Source organism: Pollicipes pollicipes, unplaced genomic scaffold, assembly GCF_011947565.3.
Source record: "Pollicipes pollicipes isolate AB1234 unplaced genomic scaffold, Ppol_2.1 Scaffold_6686;HRSCAF=7923_pilon_pilon_pilon, whole genome shotgun sequence".
Lineage (NCBI taxonomy): Eukaryota > Metazoa > Arthropoda > Thecostraca > Pollicipedomorpha > Pollicipedidae > Pollicipes > Pollicipes pollicipes.
The window spans coordinates 22,691,309-22,715,605 of NW_023596921.1; the positions used below are offsets into that span (position 1 = coordinate 22,691,309).

The following is a 24,297-nucleotide window of genomic DNA, read 5'->3' on the forward strand; positions in this document are numbered from 1 at the left end:
GGCATTAGGGAGAAAAAGGAACCGATATGAACCCTGGGAATCGACAAAAAGCCTATAAAGTGACGTCAAAAATCCACAGCGTGGAAACGGCTCAAGGACAAGATCAGCGCTTCCGAACAAAAAGCAGCACTGAAATTTCGCTAACCTTGGCGGCATGTTTGCAAAATAAAAAATAGACTGACCTTAAAAAAATGCCGCAGAAAATGCGTCCCTTCGCAACACAGACTCAGAACGAAAAAAAACAGCTTCACTGTGGTCGGCTGCGAAGACGGCCTCTGAAAACTGCAGGGAAGAAGATTACAATCAAAGATTTAGCAACGCAATTATGCCTTCAGCGGGGATGGCCCAGAAGGTAACAAGGGAATTCACACCACTGAGAAAAAAGATCCCAAACCAAAGGCCTCAGGTACAAACCCACAGTCAGTTTGCCCCTAAAACTTTGATTTGGGCTACAATTTTCGAAAAAGGATGGATCAACCCAGTCATTGCCAAAAAAGATGCGTATGTGTATGTTTAAACATCGACGAATATATCACTCAGGTGCATACATTTATAGCATCCAGACACAAGGGGGAGTGAGTGAGCGTCTTATTAATTCTGATATCACGCTGTACAAAAGCAGCACAAGGGAAGATCAAGCCACTGAAAATAAATTGCGGTAGGGACGAAGGGGGGAGGGGAGGCCGGAGGGAGGGGGGCAGGGGGCCGGGGGAGGAGACGCTCGCTAGCTGTTTCTCAGCTAAGACCGACCGACAACTGTTGGATCATGTCTAATTCCCTTTTATATTAAAGACGGCTGTAAGGCGAACAGCGAAGCCCCTCTGATGCGTGCGAACAGCCTCAAGATGAACGTGCTCCACCCAGAAGACAGCCAGGTTCTGATGAGAGGTACCTGCCAGCACATGCGCGTGGTTTTCGCCGGGGATCATGAAGCGCTCAACACCAAGTATGGAGGAAATATCCAAATCTGTCTGGGCTCAGTGTTACACTGCGTGATGTGGCAGTGCATGGCGTCACTGATGGTGTGCCACCAACGCAATGTCGAAATTTGCCCCGATTTCAGTTGGCCAAGTTTCACCTGTTGTGTCGCGCAATACCCGCCGCAATGATGAATCTAGCCGTAGAGCGAGAGCTGGGGCGCCGAGTGCACGCAGCGAGGACGGCCGGGCCGCTCGGTAGGGGCTGGAGCCATGCCGCCGGGCCCGTCACTGTGCGTGTGCGTGATCAGGACCAAGCGGGTCGACCTGCAGTAGGCCAGCCCTGGCCCGCGATCAAACAGGAGCAAAGTCCATCCGTGGCGAAATCTGTGTCACCTCGGCGTCTGGCAGACTTGTTGCAGCGGACCAAGCGGCATTGGCCAAGATCGGTCGCTTGTCGGGATCTCGTGAGGACAAAGTCCAGCACGTTGGGCGATGCGCGTCGCGCACCGCGTCTGAAGAGCTTCTGAAGCCCGGAGCAATGCTGTCGTAAAGACGCCGTCATGTGCGCATCTCTGCCAGCCGTTACGACTGCGGATTATATATGGAAATGCGTAGTGCTGGTCCGATTTACTTCGGCTCGTTCTTTTTTACAGTGCAGCACATACACCGATCTGCCCACATCGTGTAAAGTAAAGGCATGTGTAATGTGTGTATAATGTGTAAAGGCATGGCACCAATAAGTGTGGGTTTTCTAACGTTTTCCATCCAACCTCTCTGTGTATCTCAGAGTTCGCAATTCACACAACTCAGGTATACAGTAGCGTCGAAGGGTTTCAAAGTCCTGGTGTTCTACGCATCTATGTCAAGGGTCGTTTTTGTGCGGCCAGATCGTAAACACGTCGGCATCGGGAGGCTTGTTTTATATCAAACGTGGGTCAAGCAAGGTTGGATGCCATTGAAGTCACGGACGAGTTCAGGAGGACGCCTGCTCATATTGGTACATCTATAAAGGAACACCGGAGGTTCTTCCAAGCTGGGTGGTGGGGGGGGGGGGGGGGGGGCAACAAGACCCACTTTTGACTGTTTATCGGTCAACGCCCAAAGCGCTAAATTTTTCGCAAGGCTGGAGACTCGCCCCTACCCCTTCCCCCCGAAAACGCATCCCAGTATACACGCATCATTCATTTACCGTATGTGCACGGAAGTCAGCGTCCATCAGGGTGCAGGCAATTGGCTCTTATTACTGGTCAGATAATGACAGTGGTGTTGAATAACAACAGATTCTTTGACTTGTTGGCCATAAATAAGGTTACTCACCACTCCTGAAAAGGCGTGCTTATTCTTTTGGCAGCAGCTTACCAATTATTTGGTGTGAATAATTATGCAGAAGTAAATCGCTGTCGCTTATACTCTATAACCTATCTAAGAACATGTTATGAAAGGCTAACGTGCGATGTGATGGACCAGGTGAAGACAAAGAGCTCTTTTTTAGAATCAGCCACGCCTGGAGCCAAGCCCGCCGGCCGCTGGGTACGGCTCACGCCGCGGAGACGTGACGCTCGCGCACGGCACATTACGTCACTTCGCTTCCCGTGCTGGCTGGATGGCCGAGAGGGCCGGGTGCGCGCGCAGCGGCCGCCGGCGGACTCCCCGCGCCCCGAGCCACTCAGCGGCGCGGACCGACGCGGTGTCCTCCGCCTGACGCGCTCCCCACCACGGCCCACCGGTCGAGTGACCCGCAGCGCCGGCTGACCGGCGACAGGTCACGGGGTGATGCTGCGCCGCGCGCTGGGCTCCTCGTCGCGCAGGCTGACCTGGCTGGCCGCGCTGCCGGCCGTCGCCGAGCGGCCCGAGCTGGAGGAGGCGCCGCCGGCCGGCGCCGGCCGTGCCCTGCTTCAGCGGCTGCGACTGCAGGTGCCTGCCAGCTGGCTGGTCGATGAGCCGGCCACCTCACGGTGAGAGATGGCCCGTCCCCAGAACCGGCCCGCTTTGAACAGGACCGCGTGCCAGCGTCAGATGGGGACGTTCGCTCCCATTCCGGTCGTGTTTGCTGTTCCCGGACGCCGTTGTCCATGATCGTCATCTAGTGAGTACTGTGAGGCCGGCGTAGCGGCTGGTGCGCGACGCCTAGTCTTGTGGACGGTGTGGTGCGGCTGGCGCTGACAGCGCGCCTGACCGGCTGTGATTTCTGGCAGTGGACGTCGATCGCCCACTCCGACAAATGCACAGCAGAACAGTGGCGAAATCAGCATGCGATGCGAAACGCCGACCAAATAGAAACCTGGGGCTGTTGAACCCTGACCCATGCGATTGGGCTACCGCAGCTTCGTTGACGCATCTTTTTGCTTACACCTGGCATCTAGGCATGGCAGAGTGCGGAATGGCGTGCCGGAGGCCAAGCATGGCGTGCCTGATTGGTTCGTCTCAAAACATCCCCTCAGCTGTTGCCTGGCGACCGCCAGCCAAACTGCGCGAGCCGCTCCGGGGCGAGACGCGCCCGTGCCCTTGAACTCGGTCACGGGCGGCCTATTGACTCCGCCCCCCGCAGAATGCAATGACCGGACGGTCGGAGGTTGCCGGCGGCACATAAACAAGGCCCGGTGGCACCGGCGCTCAGGACGGTGCCAATCTTGCTCTCGCGGGCCGAAATGACAGCGCGCCAGGCATTTGGCTGGTATTTGAACTCGTCGGGAATGCAGTGTGGTGTATACTACGGCTGAGGCTGCAGATCGCTCCAGTCGGGCTCCAGCTGTCGGGACGGTTATCAGCAGGCCGCGTGGTCCGAACGCCGCACTAACACATGGAAATATGTTTCGCATGGTGATATCATCGCAAGCAAATATCTTATTTCAAATTAAATGCAGCATCAGAAAGTGGTGCGTTTTTGTGACACGGTTTGGTTCCAGCAATTTGCCATCCCTGAATTGAGTCTCACTCGAACGCCACAAATCTAGGGCTATCGAAAAATATGAATCTTACGCAATCGGTTCGTACCAAGCGTTTTTGGGTAAAAGGCACCGGATTATGGACTAGGAATTTCAATTCCGAAATGGTGGGACTGAAGTCAATTTCGCACCCGAATTCAGGTGTTTGCAATACCAAGGTCCCAGTGCTTAAGATACGCAATACTCTGCTGAATGTGTGTTTAAACCAGAACCTCCGTTTCGATGTACTTTAATCAACAAGCTATGCATTTTGTAATAGAGATGTGAAGTTGTGCTGATAAAAGACCGATAAGCACTGTCCAGAAAAAATATTGATACTATGCGTGTCTAATGTAGTGAAATAGCTGCGTTAGTTTGAAAAGGCATTGTTTGGACTGATCCGATAGCTTTAGAACAAAGACTGTGGTTGGCGTTTTTTTTTTTTACAAAGTCATGCCATCCAAACTAGTGCAAAAAGTACAGATTCGTTATAGATATTTCTGCATTCTTTGGCCGTTCCAGCTCGTTCTAAACACGCTCTATATGCTGTATGGCTTATATTTTTTGAAGTTCTGTTTCGCAGAACTCCAGTAGCGCACGTTAAGAGATACGGCACTGGGTGGGGCCTGTTCGGCGAGCAGCAGCGTCCGTATCGTCTTTTTTATCGCCAGATTCGTCCGTATCCATTGCTGATAGGCGTTTTAAGCGCTTCCTAACATTAATCAGACTCACTAGCCTCCATTTAACTACGTTAGAGCTTTCATGTCAGAATATATATGTCACATACATTCGTGACATACCTTGGATGTGTCGTCGACAATACAGGTATCGTCACATGTTAGATGCAGTCTAGTAAACCATGACCCAAGCCGAGATTGTTGTCGGTGATTACAGCTTCGTCCGGGAATTGAATTTGAGCCTGCCACTCCACACTGTATCGAAGACGCTTTGCCTTTCGATGCCTTTTTGGCGAGTTCGAGCCCTTTATGTGGGGCTCGCATTGCTTTGCCGGCACCATTATATTTATGCTTTGTTTTAGCCCGGAGATAATACTCTTAGATAAGATATTTTGCACTTAATTCCTCCGCCATCTTGTCTCGGTCATATCTGCCCACCTAGCCTTCCAGACTATCGAGCACTTACTCAAAACTAATTTCCGATGCCTTTTATCACGACCATGTTCAAAGTTCGAAGGGAGCGTCACACCTCTGGGTCCTGTTTCGAAAACGCTTTCTGGTGAAACCCAAGGACCATTTATGTTTAATAATGACACTGGGTAGTGCCAATACAGTATCACCAAGATCAAATAAGGATATTAATTTTCATTATCTTCGAGTCCGAAGTACGCTGTCAATATTGTTCACAGCAGTACACTTCTTGCCTGGTCGCCCCAGATGCAGCTCGAAGCTACAGCTGTCGTCGCGACTGCCGTCGTCCTGACAGGGCCTTGGTCATGACGACGACGGAGTCTACTGAGGTCCAGCGTCAGCCGCTACAATTTAGAGGAACAAATTTTGAGCTGTTTTATTAACTCGCTCACTGCGGGCCCGCGGGCTTAAAAATGTCACCTCTACTGGTATAAATAACCTCTATGCCAATGAACGCCTGTGATTGGCTCAGGGGAGACAAATAAATGTCAGTTACCGTGAAGCGTATTGGTTGAAGTTTGAACCAGCGCCACTTTAGACCATGGTATTTAGACCACTGGTATTCATTTCAGGTCGGTTACCTTATTTGGCATTCAGAAGATCACAGTGACCAACGCCTGTGAGATTGTTTGGATTTTTGAATTTCAATTAGCATAAGGGATCACGCTTGGTGGTACCCTCTTCAAAACACAAGTTTTATCGGAATTATTCTAGGTCATCAATCTTTTCTTATCTTAATGAAATCCAGATAACATTTTGTTGACTTTCTTTTGATCAAGAAATTCGAAACGAGCGTAAAAACTTCTCCTCAAAAGCAAGGTCTCTAGTAAAAAATATGGTTTGTACCTCGACCTGACGTTATACCGGCCAATGTAATTAGTCGCAATCTTAGATTCAATTTTCTAGCATTCATACAAACCGCTTCAAAGATGTTTGGCTTCGTCCAACACTGTTGTCGCATCAGATTCAACGATTCCCTTGGAGTACCTTCGCTAATAGGTATGGCTTGATTTTGACCTAGCATAGGTCAGTGACCTTAAAGCGTACGTCTAATTTTTGAATACCAAACGATAAGCTATTCAACTAACTACAGCTGTGCAAATTGTGGCGGGACCACGGCCACGCCATGTGTTTCCGATATTATTCTGACAAACTGCGAGTTTCCTTTAAAAACACGTAGTTGTAAAACATTGTGTGAAATCAAACGTTCATGGCATGCTCATATGCTGCCTCTTCGAAATTCCGCCTCTGCCCATAAATGTGAGAACTTCGCCCATTCTTTCCGGATTCATTCAGAGATATAACAGACGTTTCGCCTCAGCTCCGTCGCTCCATCAGTTCAGTGCAGACAGCACCGGTCTCGTGGCCGAGCTTGGCCGACCCCGCCTCCGGTCAGGCACCAGTCAACCTGCCCCGTCCGCAGATGACAGACGGACACGCCCGCGGGCTGACAAGGATACACTGCACTGCATCGTGTATTACAAACCGTGAGAAAAACGAGAGGTGCGTTCTACAAACCAGTATTATGATTTGTGATCAGCACGTGTTGCTTGTTGGTTCAATGGTCAGCATTCGGCGCTTCATTGCAGTCACGTGTCGTATGCCTATGTTTCGTATCACAACTTATCGACGTAAAATATGATGCGGGCATGAGTGGAGAAATGTTTTTGAAGTTGGTATAAAGCGGTGACAGTCCGAAAACGTGGTGTAAAGAGCCCACACGAATCGAAAGTCCCACCAATCTTTAGAACACTTGTTTTGTATATTCAAAACTATATTTATTACATTGTTAACCTTACCAGAAATGTTGTATGCCCCAGAGCGAGTACATCGCCTGATTTATAACGTTACGTTTTTTTGCAGGACGTAATGCTTCAGACCATTTCTTGGGGCTGGTTGTTTAGTAAATCAAAGACAGCAATACACTTGGTGAGACTTTGCTTGGTGAGACTTGGTGACATTTGCCAATATACTTCCATATCTCTTACATTTTAGGTTCCCCTGGGCGTTGTAAAACTATATGTGTGAGACTTTTGCAAAAGTAGGTCACTTTGAATAAAAAACACGTGGATCTAGAAGTTAATGTGTATTTTCCACACCAACTTCCATGGTGGTGCGGAGCTCCTCTTAAATACCCCTAGGTTAGAAGTGCCACCCATGGATGCGAGTGAGATTGCAAGGACCTGTGGCGCTTTGAAATCCTTGGCAATGGTCCACACTAACGTCCGCGAATGTGTTGTGATGTACATACCACAGTTCACCGCAATGACGTGCTGACTGCATGCCGTGCGTCGACGAAAAGCGCTGGCGGTTCATCAGCTACGTATCCGTGAGCTGTAGCATTAGTTGTGAATGAGCCCGATAGATGTCAGTTAAATAGCGTGCACAGTCCAGCTGTTTCGGCAGCTGAAGTGTATCGAAGGATTAGCGTACTGAGCCGTCGTCATTCAGCATCCGTAATTTGCATGTCCAACTGCTGGTCCAGGCGTTGGGTTTTACACGTCCAGGGCGCTGTTGCTGCCATAACATATGTCATCATGAAAATATGCGGCATAATGAACTTATGTGGAGACTGGAGAGGCACGAGACGGCAGGTGGGTGCCGCGGCGCGGCAGACGTGACGTCACAGCGACCACACCCATTTGGCCACTTCAGATGGAAAAATCATGAGTTATTGATTTTTAATTGCAAGATGTGCGTTCTGGTATCTTTGCCGCAACAACAGTTCTCCACTTTCTCCTGAAAAGGAGGTGCAGAATACACGGGGTTGTTGGAATGGCGTTGCCGGGACAAAGTAAACATGTGCAGGAAGGGTGGATTCGAAGGGGGGGGGGGAGGCTGATCTCCTTCCTGGGCTCAAAGTGGTCCGAAATGACACAGAACCGACTGAACGGACGCAGATTCTTAAAACAAAGCTAAAAATTGGATGATTTTGTGATTCCAGGCGACCAGGAGGGGCCACGAGCAAACATGAACGAGCCAATAGCAGGCAAAAAAATAAATAAATAACAAGGGCTACCGTTAGGCTGTCGAGGGGCCCGAAACTGTCGATCGCGGCCTCCCGCCCACTCTTGATCGCCCTTGTGCCTTCCACATTGGTCTTGGGTTTTCCCAATTGGGCGGAGGGCCTTGAGTTGTTGTTGAGGGTCCGATATGAAAACCTGGAGCCCTCTTGAACTCCCATGGATCCTCCGCGGGTTCCTCGCATGTGCTTCGAAGGTGATGTGCTGCTCGCGGGGAGCTCTACGTGCTAACACGCGCTCGGGTGGGGATCAATTTAACCTCCTGAAGGTTTTTCCGGATTGGTTTCCGAACGTCGTGTAAAATTTGGTGTTGCCACGCCAACTTTTGCATAGATGTAAACAACTGAGTGGTGGGTCGCTTGGTGTCAAAAATTTAGATGTACCTTGTAAGATCGCTGATCTGCGGCAGGTTAAAGTCAGGCCATGGAAATCATTCAATTTAATGCAACAACAAAGTGCTACAAGAAGCCATACATCTCTGAGATACTTTCTTAGGCAACACAACATCTGAATGCACAAATTCCATTCACCTGGGGTCGGGTGTGAAGGTCAGACCAAGGTCAAATCCATCTTGTTTTTTTTTTTACTCCAGGGCTTGTACGGGCAGTTTTTGATGCTAATTTCGAATTTATTGCTAACAGGAACCGCATTATATATTTTTCATGGGCTCCTCAAAGGTCAAAACAGATTACTAACCTAAAATGACCCAGGTCAACGTTTTGTTTCAAGAACATGCCGCTTAGCGTAATCTTTGCCGTTTTTTCAACTGTAAAATTCAAAGCAGTCTTGTATCATTTTGGTCTCCGTGACCTTTGCAAGGTCAAACAAGGTCACTCATCTTGAATGATATGTGGTATTTTGCTTAGAACAGGTGTCTAAGCTCCGTGGACACTAAAGAAGCCGACGCGGAGTTTGATATTGTTTGACCTTATTTCACCCCAAGATCATTACCTAACAACCTCACACTTTGACCCAAGTAAGTTCACATACATGCCAATACACCCTGTGAATTTGGTGTCCCTAGCTCTCTTAGCTTCTAAGATCTCAGAGGGAACCCCGACCCGAGCGAAGGGTATCCAACCAGCCACCCGGGCGCGTGTTGACGTTCTTAGGCGCTTGTGACCTCCGTGGGGCCTATCACATTAGTTTTGGCTTCTTTCCCTTCGCTACGATGGCCCTACGTTGCAAACCTATAAGCTGTTTTGACCCCATAAGTGATCTTATTGGGACACCACCACTGCTCAGGCACAGTCCTTCACTGACGTCGAGTTGCTCCCACTTGTTCCCATTTGCGGAGAGCTGCACGCCTCTGACGACGGCCCTATATGTTAACCTGCCCGGGCACTCTCGATCCCTTAGGGAGCAACCCACCACGACAGTCCCGGGTGCCGTCTGACGCGCCGGAGGACCTTAGCGAAGGACCTTATGCTGTTCCCGGGGACAATTGAGAGGCTCGAACACATTTTAAGAACAGGCCGCAATACAATGCCTGGATCTGACAGTCAAGCATGCCCGTTTTCATTGTCGTGGGCCAACGTGTCACACCACGACTCTCTCCCTCACCCCTTCCCCCTCCCCGCTCAGGCGCTGCCCACTCGACTGCTGAATCAAAACGACCGGGCATCGCGACCTTTCACTGGTCACGGAAAACGACCGGGAATCGCGACCCTTCACTGGCCACAGCAAACGACCGGGCATCGCGACCCTTCACTGGCCAGAGAAAACGACCGGTCATCGCGACCCTTCACTGGCCGCAGAAAATGACTGGGCATCGCGACCCTTCACTGGCCACAGAAAACAACCGGACATCGCGACCCTTCACTGGCCACAGAAAACAACCGGGCAACGCGACCCTTCACTGGCCACATAAAACAACCGGACATCGCGACCCTTCACTGGCCACAGAAAACAACCGGGCATCGCGACCCTTCACTGGCCACAGAAAACGACCGGGCAACGCGACCCTTCACTGGCCACAGAAAACAACTGAACCTAACTGAACCCTCCCCCCGCGCCCTGCTCTCCCCGTCACCGCGGCCAAGCCTGTAATTACGCCGCCTATGAATGGAATGATTAGTTCAGAGGCAGGCCAAGGCAAATGGCCACAGTGATTGCACGAATGGGCGCAAGTGTCCCAGGTCTGAAACTGTCTTCGTACAATCGCGTGCAAGAGGGGCCTGGACTTCAGCCATGCACCTCTGCCTGGGACCTCTGAGCCTCAAACAGCTAGCGTAACCTTCCAGCCACAAGGTTACGAACACCGCGACTTCATGCCTCAATCCGGCAGTCCGCAGAGTGCGTCGAAAGATTGAACTGGCCGTGTTCATGCAACAAAGGGTGAAGGGTGAAGTGAAAGGGTGAAGCCACAGCAGCAGCTGGCATGGACACACGAAACAAAACTGGTTCCGGGTTAAGAGTTCTGTCCGTTTGTCCACATGCTTATAATAATATAAAATCTTATATTTAGAACATTCGTTTCACTGGATGCCGCCCCCATCCCCCTCTCAAACCCCAGGCCTTTATGGGCTGGGGACACCAAGGACATATATTTGTCGATGCTGCACATTGTTCGTGATGAGACTACCCGCTATGCACTACCTCCACGCACGAATCAACACGTAACCTATGTATAACTCAAATCTTAAAAGGAGTGTTCAACATTTATATGGGTTTTGAATTGAAAGATATGGTTTTTAACATAATCCTGCCCTTCTTAAGACCTAAGACCTTATAGTTTATGAGCTTCACACCCGCGAAAATGCGGAAAGGTATATTGGGGAGAGTATTTCAAAGTAACCTTGGCATTCATGACGTCATAACAACGACATTTAAGCCTAGCCATTCCATAAACTGCGCGACCACCAAAGCCAAGAAAAATACAAATGTCGAGGCGTTAACATCTGGCGTCCGCGAGTAGGATTTCCAGATAAAATAGCCGTCAATTGGCTCTCAATCAATGCTGTGCAATGTACGATGACCTCTTCAAACAATGGCGTATTGAGGAGCACATTTACCACACAGATAATTTTGCTGTCCAGAGCACTCTTTTCCACTTAACAATTATACCAATAACTACAAGTGACCTTATTTCATCATATCTGATGCTTACTTCAGTATCTTCAAATGTGAAACATTCTCTTTACGGGCATAAATGTACCTGGTGTCGTATGGTCCCGGCACATGGTGCTGCATCCTTCTCCCCCCCCCCCTCCCCACACACACCACGGCAACTTTTATGCGTTTGGTTTCTACATATTTTCTCAAGAATGTTGGATGGCCCAAACCAGCACTGCGGATGGAGCGAGACAGCGTTAGGCGGGGTAAGGGTGAGGAAAGCAGGGCCGCACAAATAATACCGATCGATTTTTCGTCTATAAATCCAGCTGCTATTGGTTTTAGTAAAACGCGCCTATGTGGGCAGATAATTCTGCCGGGAGGTGTGCATCACCCCCCCCCCCCCTTGCATCCCTTCCATTTCAGTTTTGGCTTTCCGGTAAAATGAAGTCGTCTGTTCAAAATGCGTGCGCATTGCTGTCCATGACTGGAATAGATGTGTGAGTTAACATTTGCAGTGTTCTAATTACACGTCAGATCGCACGATGGCACCCGATTAAAAGCGTCGCCAGCAGTCCAAGCAGGACTGAGACCGTGCGGCCAGGGGCCTCCGCCGGCCCGCCAGCCGGAACCGCTGGCCTGTGAGTGGCGCGAGGTCAGGAGGTGGTCCGCCTCGCTGGCCACTCCTCTCTCCCGGCCGGCAGCCACGGCCATCTCTCCACGCGTCATCTACCACCGGCGAACGGCGTGGCTCTGCCTTTCACAACCGGGACAAAGCCGCTTTCTTCTTTTGGTACGCATGCATGCTGGACGTCATCACGAACACATTCAGATCTGTGAAGTATTGGGCTTTTTGATCGCAGCGAAAAGCTCTGTGTGTGGGCGGATATCAGCTTCAGATACCTCAGCGATCCGTTTATTGGGGCATTTACATTGTGTGGACCGTGGGGATAACCCGCACGGTCCTTAGCCACGCTGCATTTTGTGTCGGGACTGACACGTCAGAGTCGCTAGCGCTATTATTGGACAGAAATAACCGAACGTTCCTTCCTTTCTGATCTCAAGTTATTCACGGGTGCTATAGGAGTTACCTATACGCATCGTTCCATCAAATCAACAAAGCCTCCAGGTTAAGCATAGATTTAATAACACAAGGTCCAGCACACATTCGAAGACCTAAGGTCCACTGCTAAAGAAACTATGCATAGTTTGGCTCCACAAGCCAAAAAAGGCAGTGACATGGAGCTGTATAAGACAACATCTTTCCATGGTTGTGACAGCTCGCAGAATCACGCTGGAACATCTCATGTTTAAAAATGTACATGCCAAGTGACAATTGCAGGTCCGAGTGGTAGCTGTTAATGTGAAGGGGTGAGAGCGTTGATCAATGGTAAACTCGTTCTTCTATGCACCTCATCGAGGAACAGCTAACATGCTCTCTTAGACGCTTTGCTGTGCAAACCATCGCACACATGCAGATATTACGCTCACCAGCCATTGGATAGTGTGAGAGATCGAATTGATTGACCATCAAATGTATCATAGCTGCGTGAAACGCCACCGTTTTTTTCTTACAAAAATCACCATAGTGTTGCGGTAGGAGATATCAAGTGGATCGAAATGGGTCGCCTTTTGCGCATATGCACCGCACATGTACGATAATTCCACTTTGGAACATCTATCCGTCCTCGACATCAAGCGAACAGTCCTAAAGTCTGAGCGCCCTGAATGTTCCGCATTTGCTGAAACCCAAACGAGTGCCTGCGTGTGTAAAGGTAAACCGTGCATATCACCGTATAATCTAACCTAACATATGGTGAAAGCACGTACAATGTGGCACATACGTCCCAAGAGCATAGAAGAAAAGTGCTGAAAATACCAGATGGGGACTCATTTAAAGGGAGTGTACGGATTAGAAGTACCAATTTTGAGCTGTTTTAATACGCAAGCTGCGCTCCTGCGTGCTTAAAAAGGGACATCTTTACCGGTGTCAATGACGTCAGTACAAATGAACAGTTGGGATTGGCACAGCAAGTGGCAAGGGCTAGTTACCAACAAAAGTATTGGTTGGAGTTTGAACTAGTGCGCCACTATAGACCATGTGATGCGCCGTTTCCCAGAGCCTAATAGCGCTTCGAAAAGTGCTACTATGGTAAACACCATAGGGGAGAAATCAAAGCCATAGTATAACGTTCCGTTGAATTCGCGGAATAGAAGTATCAAGCTTGCCTATCTTTTTTCAGTTTTCAAGCTTTCGTAGCATTTATTACATGGCCTTTTTGACAAATAAGCGCAATGCCAAAAAATTACACTTGATGGAAAATATAATGTATTGCTTTCATAGTGGTGAGCTGTGAGCCCAATGAAATTTCTCGCGAAGGAGCAGCTACCTCGGAATTTGCAAATTCGCTGGGCTTTTAGGTCGTTTGCAAATTCTTCAGCCAGTTGGCAACCCCCCGGGTTTATCGTTCTACTTGTAAAACAAACACACACACGCACGCACACACACACACACACACACACACACACACACACACACACACACACACACACACACACACACACACACACACACACACACACACACACACACACACACACACACACACACACACACACACACACACACACCACACACACACACACACACACACACACACACACACACACACACACACACACACACACACGGAAAGGAGAGGGAGAGAGAGGGAGAGAAAGTGATAGAGGGGGAGGAAGGGTTGCTGTTCCCACTTTGGCCGACATGAGCACAGGCTGTGCTCATGTCGGCCAAAGTTGGAACAGCAAAATTTAACAGACTATGTCCCTTTATATATGTTGCAGTGCCGACTAGTGCATAACACGTTAATGTTTAGCGGATGGAACCTCGTTCTTGTGTCGTTGTATGTGGCTACCAATCCGCTTCGAGGATCAGTCTAAAAATTTAATAATGTCAATAGCAGCAACAAAGTGGTCAAGCAATGCTCTGAGAACATGGAAAACCCGAGACTGATATAGACGCCCCCATGAGCGATCGTGGATACAGGACAGAACAATACATCGTGACTACGCTGTCACCACTGCAACCACGTCAACCACGCTGGGTCTTCCGAACAAGGAATAACAAGCCAAGACCAACGTGACGGTCCCCTGAACGATTGGAAGTCCCCCAGCAGGTCAACAGATGATGTCCGATAAGCGCACGTGGTCTTCCAAACACCTAGGTCTTCCAAACACCTGGTCTTCCAAACACCGCACGTGGTCTTCCAAACACACCAGCCCAATAAACATGGCCCACGACGATGAAATCGGGCATGCTCGACTGTCAGATTCAGGCATTGTATTGCGGCCTGTTCTTAGAATGTGTTCGAGCCTTTCAATCGTCAGGTTAGCATTAGTGAACAACTTCCACACTAGCGGTAAAGCGTGTGTTCGCATGGCGACGGAACAGCACCGCATAATCTATGGTGATGCTACGATCATCAACAGTTCAATGTTCTTGTCACATAAACACGTTTCCACCTTTCGCATTTGTTTGCAGAGCGTCACGGCGGGCTTGAAGGATGACGATGCAGGATAGTTTTCCCGGTCAGTTACTTCCGTCGATGAATAATCCAGCGGTCATCGTACCTCAAATCAGCTTAATGCAATTTTTTGACGAATGTTCAGCTGTTCCTCGCCCTTCTGCAGAGCTGTAACTGGTATTGGGATAACAAATCCCCATAAACGCAGCCACTCCTCATTTCAGTCGTGTTTGCGCCGCGTTATGGGCTTGGCATGTGTTCCGGAACCCTTACGTCGTGAGCTCTTTTGCCGTGATGTCTGGCTGGGTTACGGCTTGCACCGCTCTTACTTTGCTCACTTTGAGTGTTTTATTGGGGAGAGCCTGGTGTTACATTGAACCTCGGAAATGGGCCTGTAGGTAAAAAGCTAGAGGATTTGTTGGATGACAGCTTCTGGCAGAACTTAGTTGATGAAACTAACCTGTTCACCGATCAGCATTGAAAAACAGCTTAGTGCGCCTCACCGCACCCGCATGCCAGGTCGTAAAAGTCAGTGGCTTCCCATGAAATCAAGGGTTCATGGAATTCATCATACTTAGAGACCTAGAAAACGAAACAATATATATTTTTTACGAGAAGAAAAGCTTATGTTGATTGATGGGCATGTTCAAATTCAACCACTTTCGTGATAACTCGGAGAAGCCGAAGAGGGCTGACTGGATGTATAGAATTGGCACGCTGCTAGACTACTTCGGCCCAAATTCCGAGCGAGCAGCACATTATTTAACTTAATTAACAATTTATGAAGATTGACACAATTTGCACATGGACAGCTTGCACAACGGCTCACCGCTGAGCATCATGCCGTGCAGCCTAAATACCAGTACCATGGAGCACTCCGCTACGACTGAGGTCAACCCAACCGACTAATGGAGAGGGCTTCCCCAGAGAGAGGAAACAACGTTCGTTCCCAGCGTCGAATGTGTGGTTCCATTCGGGAAAGATGACAAACATCACAGCTATCTCCACTGAGCCTGATGATACCGTTGTTACCTTGAACTCGAAAAGAGACCGATAACTACTAAAGTTCACGTGTATTGTAGTCTGACACGCGCATGGCAGGAGCCAACCAGCTGGACCAAAAACATAGAATATTGCCAGACCCTTGTGCCAGTGTGTTAAGTGGGGGCTGTTAAGTCAAGCGTTAAGTTAAGTGAGCCCAAAAAATGTTCCTTTGGCTCACGTATTTCGCCAGCTTTAAATGTCCCGTGGTCCACAAACGTGAAGCTAATGGGCGTTCTCCGAGCCGCCGTGAGATGATTGGTGCAGCCATGGTGCATGCACGTTTACACCTTTCATTTACTCATCGCTGGAACGCTGCGCAATGCTTCTACCTCTGTAACTTGTCGCGCCTGTGAACCACCCGTCACACTCTGTGTAAAGATCTGTTCAATGTCAACAAGTCAGCTTGATTCATCCACAACACAACAGAGTGCTGAGCTGCACCACCATGGCTCATAATGAACGCAATGCCAACGCCTATGACAGTCACGCGGTTTAGACCACGATTACATCATAACGGATCAAGAACGTCACATGTCAGTTATGATGGCATGATTGTGTTTGTAACATCTATGTGAGCCACGTGACTAGGCATTAGTGATTGTTGTGCAGCTGCTGACCAGGCGAGGCGTGAGAATGCCGTAAGGAAAGCAGACCCAGAAGACACGACTGCCAAAATGGGTGCAAAACAGTGCATGCTTTAACAGAGTGCTGTTTAAAGCAAAATTTGAAAGACAAATTGGAGGCCAAACCCAAGACCCCAAAAATAAGATAATTCGCCTCCTCCCCACGAACATTCCTCCAGCGGATGTATGGATATCGGGCTTCACGCATGACAACTGCAACACTCGCGTTGGGCAGCGTGCGATCATTTCATCGGTTACATGTGAACCTGGTTTGCGCGGGATTTAGTGCACTGACAAAACGGTTTTCATTAGTACGAGAGATACTTAGATGTTTAAATGTTTGCATTGTATTTTTTGTCTGGAATAACTTGTACACGGCGTATTTATATGCGTTTTGGAATTCGTAGCGACGGTAAGCTGGCAGACTGGTGACAAATGAAGCCAACATTTATTTGCACACGACATTCCTCGCTTGCATGCATACCGAGATATGGATGATAAAATCCTACACGTCTGCAGATCGCCGTGTATCGATAGTTCATGGCAGGCTGATTGGACCGATAAGCACGACAAAAGTTGTTGATGGTCGGGGAAGACCGCTTCGGGCAGCAAGCATGTGGATTTATGAGCTATGCATCAAACCTGACACATCACGCCGTTGGTACTGATCCCAAGTTTACCTCTTAAAGCTATTCGTTTTGCAAGCTCTCATTTTGTTAAGTTTGACCAAGGCGTTCGGACCCACTCTTCAGGCCCGCGCCTGGCGAACCGAGCTGGTCGGCCCTCACCTGGCACAGCGGGCGGTCGGGAAGGATTTCGTAAACAAGGGATTATGTCCCGGGCCACCCGTTCCGATTAGCGAAACCAGACTCTCCGAAACTCCACGCGGCTAGATTCGACTAGGGCCGGACCTCAGCCCTTCGCCAGGAAAGTCTGGAATGAACTAGACCGGTCCCAAAACAGCTAGCTGCGCGTTGAAATAGTCGGCTATCTGGCAGCTGGCGATTGGAAGCCGTTACTCATGTTTATGTAACAGAGCGTTACATAAGCCTCGCAGAGCCACCTTGACGTGTGAAAGCTTTGCAGCCCAGTGAGGAGTTCACGAATGCACCTGACCCTAGAACAGTGAGCCGTGGCAAGAAAGCCGCAACGCTCAAGGCGGCACAGGAGTCAACAACAGCGAAGGGCTAATGCCGCCCGTCGGTTCGCGGAGCTCCATCAAATCTCTGACGCTCTGTCACTCCTGCTCAAGTCAAGGCACATATTATCTTATTAGCATGACGTTTTATAGGGACTATGCTAACAGGGACTTGGATGGTGCCTCACGTGCATTGGTCCAGGTTTAGTTCACTCGCTCGGTGGAACCGGTGAACCTGTCGTGAGGAATGAAAGCAGGCCAAAAGTGTCAAATGCGCCCCATTGCAAGCCCGGGATATTTACCCTGCTGCGTCTCATTGGAAGTGAGCGCACTAGAGCATAAATCCACTCGTTCCCCGTTGCTCCGCCCACTAAGGAGCCACCGCGTTAAACGCGCCCACAACGGCAGCGTGCCGCGTATTACCCGCTGGGGCCAAGGCTGGGTGACACTGAGTGGTCCCAGTTCAGACACCGGGCGAGGTCATCGGACCTCGTCTGGTCCGCTGCGGTGCGCGCGGCGGCCCGTCTCGTTTTCTCGTGCAGCACACGGCAGGGTCACATGAAGTCTACGTGTTTAGTTGTCATGTTTGATGCCTGCCGATTCGGTTTAAGTATGACTTCGGAATTACATAAAAATAAGTAAGTAAATTCAGTAATACAATGACAATGTTGGATAACTTTGATGCTTGGTCTGGTTTCATGTTTGTATCTAAATAGCGGGATACTCCGAGCGAAGCGATCTCCAGAGCAGTGTACGTTCTGTGTGCAGATTAGCATGGGTGAGCCCTCACCGGTAACGAGCTAGATGAGTTGTCTTATCGAGTCCCGTTACACGCGTACCGCTTACAAGAAGCTCGACTTGTGCTGTTGGTCTGCATGCGTTGAAATGTCACAGCAAATGTGCATACAATTAGCAAATGGAAACATGTTCATAAGAGCATATGGGTTTGATTGTGTTCATTAATGCGGTAGCCAAATAAAACAAAGCATACCACGAGTGCGGACACTCGAACGCTTTTGACATTACGCCAGACAAACCCACAATCACGCTGCCTGTGAGACACTCGAGTGAGGTCATGTCACTTGACGAAAAGTCATCTGCAGATGCTCGCCTTTTTACCTGATCTGACAGCGGGGGCTGTCACGAGGCCTGCGTAAGTGCTGCCTGCAACGCGAGGAGAGCTTCTGGTAAGCATGACTTGCACTGTTGTTGGGAATCCGGATTCACGCGGTCCGACAGAGGCCGTGCAAGCTGGAACCAAGCCGCCTGGCGCCCCCCTGTGACTGAAGCTCACTGTACATTGCGCAAATGTCGGTGCTATTCAAGGAAATACCGTAATATGTTCGATGTCGGGACGGTAGGATTTGGCACAAATGAAGGCCCGCCAGCAACCATGATTTCGTGCATTGTCGTCACTGACATTTCAGATGAATAAAAAGAGATAAACGTCGAGCTCCACGAGTTTGCGATGTCAGTCCTAGCACAAGATGTCACATTCGGATGATGCATAAATGCACCTGCTCCTCGTCTTTCAGCACGGAGAGAAGCCAGTCTATTGGGCGTCCCCATACGGACTGAGCGCTACGCTGGGTAATTTAAAACACTGTCCCGACTGTTTTCTGTCACCGCGGTTCGTAAATAGATTAAACGCATACGGAGATCTCAGTTAAACCGGCAAACCTGGGACCTGGCGAATGCTGCAACGCGAAGGGAATTAATTGCCAGTTCTTTCCGTACAATATTCCAAGCCAACTTCGAACTTCCGGTGAGCCATGTTGAGCGTACTCCGAGCCAGCAGCAGATCCTCCGATCTCCTCCAGACCACTGCCGCAACCCGAATGTCAGGCCCCCTCCTGACAGTATCTCGGTCCACATCGGCGCGGAGCTCCGCCGGCCGGCCAGCGCCAGGGCGGGGAATATACCAGCATGTACCGGACGGCGGCGGCGGCGGCGGCGCGGCGGCGCGGTTCGCGCCGACGTGCTGCGGCCGTGGCAGCGGGCGAGGTCGGACCGGCTCTGAGCGATGAGAGACCGCACCGATCGACTTCGCACGGCAATCCCGTCGCTTCCTGCTCCTGCTTCCGCGTCTGAGGCCGCCGCTGTGCGTCCCACGCGCGCGGCCGGCGCGCCGGCGTTCGCTGCTGGGCCCGCTATTGTTGGCCGGGCCGGTCGGCGATGCGCGTGCGGCCGGCGCTGGTGACTCAGCCGGGTGGAGGCGTCCGAGGCGCCGTAATGGCGCACCAGAACTCGGTCAATGGCAAGGTCGCGGGCCGTTGACGATCAAGTTTCCCGCCAGTCACGACAGGTACGGGAAATTGCCCCGCCGCTGGCCGCGTGGCTGGTGGCCTCCCCCGGCCCGTCCTCAGTACCGACCCGAGACAGCTGGCGGGCCTGGGAGGCTTGGAGGGCCCCGGAACATGCCCCCACCTTCAAAGCAAACACGGCCCTGTGCTCAGTTCCGCGCTGTGCGTATTAGACGTGAACAACTAGCCGGAACAAATAGATATGCTGTGTGCGGGACTGTTCCGCCCCGATAAATGGGTCATTGCCAAGGGTCACGACCACGAACGGTGCGAAGCCGCGGCGTGGGATGAGGCGCATGATTGCTCTTAGGATCATTGCAACGGTCTCGGGGAACGCCTTGGGACTTCCAGACAAAGGTGAGACGACCTCTTGGATAATGCCGAGGAATCGTCACGAAGCCAGACCGATAAAGATGATTATTATAGTTGTGCCGTGGCGGTCCCTGTCGACAGTTCTCACTTAACCCGCCGCCAGCTGTCACGAACGCTCTGAACAGGATAACTCGCCGGCCGGCTGGTCCCGCACCTCTTCTCTCGCTACGGCAGCTGACTTCGCACGAGGCCAACGCCGGAAATCAGAGAGCAGCCTTGGTGCGGCTCGGCGGGGCACCGCGCGCCACGGCCTGGCTCCATCAGGCGGCGGTCGGCACGCTCGACCCGACCCTGCCGCGACGGAAGCGCCCTGCGCCGCCGCCGCTGGCTGGGAGCACTGACCCGCGCCCAGTTCCGGGTCGCGCCCGGCCGTGGCCAGGGCCGGCGGGCGCGCGCCGCTCTGAGGCACGGGGCCTTGGTGCGCGCCGAAGCAGCGGCGCGCCCTCGGTACCGCCGCCGCGACGCTCGGCCGAGCAGCGTGCGTCACGCGGAGGCGGCATCCGGCGCCGGGCGGCGTCCATGACGTCACGGCTGCGCCGCGGCTCCCGGCGCCGGCGCGAGGGCGCGGGACCGCTGCCGGGGGTTTCGACCGGCTAGGAGTGGGCGCTGGGAGGGGCGGATGGCCGGACCGGTGCCGCCGCCCGTCTTCTTGCGAGGCGGCGAGCGGGGCAGGGTGCGGCGACTTCCGCCGCTGCTGGCGACGCAGCTGCGTGACGATCTCGGGCAGCGAGCCAGCGTAAGGCGACCCCGAGGTGGAATTAGTGTTGCGGGGCTGGAGTGGAGGGTGCATTTACACCAACCAAGCTAAAGCATACCAGTTTCAAAGTGGCCTTCTGTTGGCCGTGAACTACCCAAATCAATAATACAGCCCGTATTTCAGCGAGTGCTCGTTCCCTTAATTGCGGAGCTGTTCCCATGGAAGGGAAACCCGGCGGCAGGGCGCGTCCTTGGATGAATCATAGCCTGTGGACCGCTGCTGCGTCGTACCTATGACAACTACGGGTTAGTCTAGAACAGGCGTGTCATCGTTACTGAGCGACACCAAATCGTCGACGTTTTGCGGCGCATTGTTTTAAGTATTCTCTTTTCGTCAGTCAGGTCGGTTTCTTGCAGTGCATGATGCAACCGGCTCAGCAGAAATCTTTCAGTAATACGCCGGGTTTGCAGAACTTGCTTCGTAGAGACGACTTCGCAATGAAATCAGCCGACTGTGCGGCAGATTTAGACATCGTTTGTGGTTGTTGGAAAAGAGCGCCTGGTGGGAGTTTGTTTATTGGCTTAGTGCCCCAAACCCAGCAAAAGCTCTCGAGCTAAATTGGGTTCACAAAGTTGAAATATGACATCGCAATGACATGCCACACCCCTAGTGATGCGGCCAATGCCCAGCGTGTCATAAAGCATGCTCGGTCCCCATTCCTCTCCTCCGTATACAAATCGTCAAACTGCAGGTTTACCATTGTGCTGCACAATGCGCATATTCATGCATCGTTTTCGCGGGCCGTCCCGAAGCAATCCGACGTCGTCTTGTCCGAAGGGGTTTCCCGCTATTGTTGCACCCGAACAACAGTCGTGGTATTCGGCATAGTTGGGGCGTCCACGCCCCTTTTAAGCGCCATTTAATGCCTGCGAAGCGGGTTTGCAGTCGTGAGATTTGATGGCGCCCGTGCGCTCTCAAACGCTCGCGCCATTGCTTCGCCGACTGGGAGCCGGCGCGACGAATGTCCCAACCCTGGCGATGCGTCCCAGCGCCATCTCCCGGATGTTCGAAATTCCACGGCAGCACGATTTCGCTCACGATTGTCGTTACCCTAACGTAAACACACTGAGCTCAATGCATTTTTTAGTGTCTGGCGGCATTCATTGCTGTCATTATGCCGCATGGCTGGGGCCTTTCCCGGCTAGCAAAATGGGTTTCTCCTGAGAACAGATCCGGGCCCCGCCAGCCGCATGCAACGGACCCGGGTTTTAACACACCGCCTGAACAAGTGTAAAACCACCAATTATCCCACCGATCGCATGGGACATCCTTGATCTCTGCGGAGCGGCAATGAGGAAATCCTACGTCGGTGCATGGGACGCTAACTATGCTATACTCACAGCAGCTCTCCATCCGGCGACTCGGCTCCGACAAAGGCAAGCAAGCTGGGTTTAATCTACGTGCCGCAGCAGGCATGAAGTACTCGTAGCACGCAGCAGTAGTTCGCTGTGCTGTGCCATTTCAAGGTTGTTTCTGTTTGCGCGGGTTGATTCTGCTTACTATTTACAAATGCCTGTCCTTGAAATATGCTGACATGTACTGCTGACATTTACATAAGTGTCATCTGATCCATCCGTAGCCCTTGGAGGGCTGTGTATCACCAAAAGTGTCGAATTTGACCACGGGCGGGACCGCGACCCGGGCGAGTCTGGCGTGTACCGTGAGGAAAGCTCCACCTAAAGTGGTCCATCCCGCCCGTTCCGCCTTCTTCTCGCGAATATATTTGTAGGCAGTTTTGTAGGCTCATGCAGCTTTCGGCAACATGAAGTGTAATCCTTTACGTGAAGCATTTAGACACATTCTGTTCGATTCGGCTGCTATTTTTCCTGCAACATTGCTTCCAAAATCCACGCCTCGGCTTGTTCCAATCGATTATGGGATGGGAAAAGTAAACTTTCAAAGCGAAAAAATCTGAAGAGCATAGGTCGAAACTGGGTCCAAGTCTCTGCAACCTAGCGTCGCTGCTGTTTGATAAGTCCCTGCGGTGGATAAAGCGACAGTGTCATTGCCCAAAGCGGGGATTGACATGTGTAGGCCACGCGCTCGCGCGCGCAAACGAGGCATCCTCCCGCTTTGGACGTTTTACGGGTTGGTCAGCTCTCAGTAACCAGAGCAGTTGAAGGCGTGAAACCAACTCCATCGTGTAGGCGAATGCATCGGCTGCGTCCCCACGAGACTAGCCCAAACTGCTGGACACATAGGTGCGTCATTCATGGACCAGAAAACCTTGCCTCTTGAAAGTCGTAATTTTCGAGGCTGATGTAAAGCTTTGGCCAAGACCGAGAAATGCCCGGCCATCAAAAATACACTGGTGTGTAGGAATGCTTGCTTTGATAATTGTGCACCCAAAACAGTTGCGTTTTTTGTGATACTGGGCCGATGCTCACTAAGACCGTAAATCACCGTACCTTGGTCGAATTCGTCCACTAAAATTGCCAGTCCTGGCTCAGGCACATAGCCGGCTGTTTTCAAGCATATGCTAGTTATGAATGAGTATGAAATGTTGGTATCAGTTTATTTGAATTGTCATGAACCGCTAATTTTCCAACGCATTGACAGATTTATCTGCATCGGTTGCCGATCATGTCTGGCTTCATCACCTTCGTTTTTTACATTCATCGCGCGTTTCAGAAGCAATGTTTGTATTTTTCGCAATGGGGACGTTACGTTTCTTTTTTCCGTGAGAAGCACACACCCATCCGGGAAATACCTGATCATTTAACGATATATTGGTTTTATGCCACCAGGATATTTTCCACGGCTTTCGACGCGCGATTCCAACAGGCGCCATGCCTGTATGGCCCATTCTGGCCAGCAGGTGCCAAGCTTGAACATTGACCGTAGGAAAGAGGCGGCGCGTGAACAAGCTCGTTGGGTGTGCTGCTCAACGGGCGTGCTGGCGTGCTAGCGTGCTGCTCAACTGGCGTGATGGCGTGCTGGCGTGCTGATCAACTGGCGTGCTGTCATGCTCGGGCATCCTGCTCAACTGGCAGCATAGGCGTGCCCAATTGAAAACGTGGGCGTGCTCAACTGGCAACATGGGCATGCTTAACGTGCACATAGGCGTGCTTAACTGGCAGCATGGACGTGCTCAACTGGCAGCATAGGCGTACTCAATGGGCAGCATGGGCGTGCTCAACTGGCAGCATAGGCGTACTCAAGGGGCAGCATGGGCGTGCTCAACTGGCAGCATAGGCGTGCCCAACTGACACCACATTATCTGATATAAATTACCAGCTAGGTGTCGCCATTTACTGAGATGGCCAGGTCAGACCAGTGCATGATTATTCTCCCTTCGATAACCCTCGCCCAGCAAATCGACCTACCCCCTTGCCATCCATTATACCTCTACCTCTGGTCACATGGCTCATTATCGCTCATCTTGGTTGTGTGCTGCCTGGTATAGCACGAACCATTTTGTGATCGCTCCATATCACTAGCCCTTCACTAACCTCTTAGACTAACGA

The 24,297-nt window shown here is 51.1% G+C and overlaps 1 protein-coding gene across 1 annotated transcript in view; it reads left to right on the forward strand.

The window, feature by feature from the left end:
* Window positions 1-2,780: 2,780 nt before the first annotated feature.
* Window positions 2,781-24,297, forward strand: part of cu (NADP/NADPH phosphatase nocturnin) — a 48,813-nt gene continuing 27,296 nt past the window's right edge. Inside the window, exon 1 of the mRNA XM_037232251.1 lies at window positions 2,781-2,875. The gene's annotated coding sequence lies outside the window, so the exon portion shown is untranslated. The remainder of the gene's footprint in view (window positions 2,876-24,297) is intronic.